Source organism: Tenrec ecaudatus, chromosome 1 (genome assembly GCF_050624435.1).
Source record: "Tenrec ecaudatus isolate mTenEca1 chromosome 1, mTenEca1.hap1, whole genome shotgun sequence".
NCBI classification, from domain to species: Eukaryota; Metazoa; Chordata; class Mammalia; order Afrosoricida; family Tenrecidae; genus Tenrec; species Tenrec ecaudatus.
The window spans coordinates 28,966,322-28,967,591 of record NC_134530.1 but is presented as its reverse complement, the minus strand read 5'-3'; the positions used below and the strand labels follow the sequence as shown (position 1 = coordinate 28,967,591).

At 46.2% G+C, this 1,270-nt stretch overlaps 1 non-coding gene across 1 annotated transcript; it reads left to right on the top strand.

The window, feature by feature from the left end:
- The first annotated feature begins 778 nt into the window (after window positions 1-778).
- Window positions 779-969, top strand: LOC142438053 (U2 spliceosomal RNA). Its single transcript, XR_012782519.1, has one exon. It is a non-coding gene; the product is annotated as a U2 spliceosomal RNA (small nuclear RNA).
- Window positions 970-1,270: the final 301 nt, after the last annotated feature.

Genomic DNA, 1,270 nt, shown 5'->3' with positions numbered 1-1,270 from the left:
ACACTGGCCAGAGTCTGATCCGGAGCCCTGGCTAGCCCGGGTCAGGCATCCTCTCCTGGAATGGGGACAGCAAGAAGTGGGGCTGGGGAGGAATCCTGCACTTTAGGCAGTTGCACGCTGACACATAGGCTGAGAATGGGGGGAGCCTATTTTTCCAATGAAAATTGTTGACATCATTAGTTAAATGAAGAGGAGATGAATATTGGGTGAGTATTTTTAACCCAGGAGGGGGAAAACATTAAAACCATGAATATATATCAGGTACCTACTCTATAAATTGTGTGTACCATGGGTAGGTCAGAGGGTAACAAGCATATGTGTGATGGGTAGGGTGCAGTGAGACATCTAAATATGACACTGGGAGACCTTGCCCCCATGGAGGTGGTTAGGTGTTATAGAGTTGGTTCCAACCCATAGTGACCAACCGTATGCACAGCAGAAGGAAACACTGCTTGATCCTTGCACCATCCTCACAGCTGTTCCTGTGCTGGGGCCCATTGTTGCAGCCACTGTGCCACATTACAGGTCCCACAGATGGGTGCACTCTACTGGAGGGGACTGGAAAATAACCCTCAGAGCCAATGAATGTATCCAAGGAAGATCACTGGCAAGCTGATCCTATGATGGACTTCCTAATACATTGTATAAGCAAGTGCTGTCCTGGCGCAGTGGGTTATGAGTTGGGCTGTGAACTACCAGGTCAGTAGTTTGAACCCACCCACCAGCAGCTAGGTGAGAGAAAGATGAGGCTACCTGCTCTAGTAAAGATTTACAACCTATCGCTTCTCGGCCTTTTGGCTAAGATCAAGTGTAGTATCGGTTCTTATCAGTTTAATATCTGATATGTCCTCTATCCGAGGACAATATATTAAATGGATTTTTGGAGCAGGGAGTTGGAATAGGAGCCTTCTCTGTCCACTCCATGCATCGACCTGGTATTGCAGTACTTCCAGGAACGGTGCACTAGAAGAAAAACATTTACAACCTACAAATACAGGCACATAGATATATTTCCATATATATTGCATATGTACATGTCTTTGTCTAGACCTCTATAAATGCTCTTTGCCTCCTATCTCTATCCTCTATATCCCTTGACTTTCTTCCTGTCCCACTATCATGCTCCATCCCCACCTGGGTTACAGCTATACCTCTTCATTACCTTACTCTTGATCATTCCCTACCAGGCCTGCCACTCCTACCTCACCACCAATTTGGATCCTTTGTTGTACCCTTGTTCCTGGGCTTGTTAACACCATTCCCTTTTCCT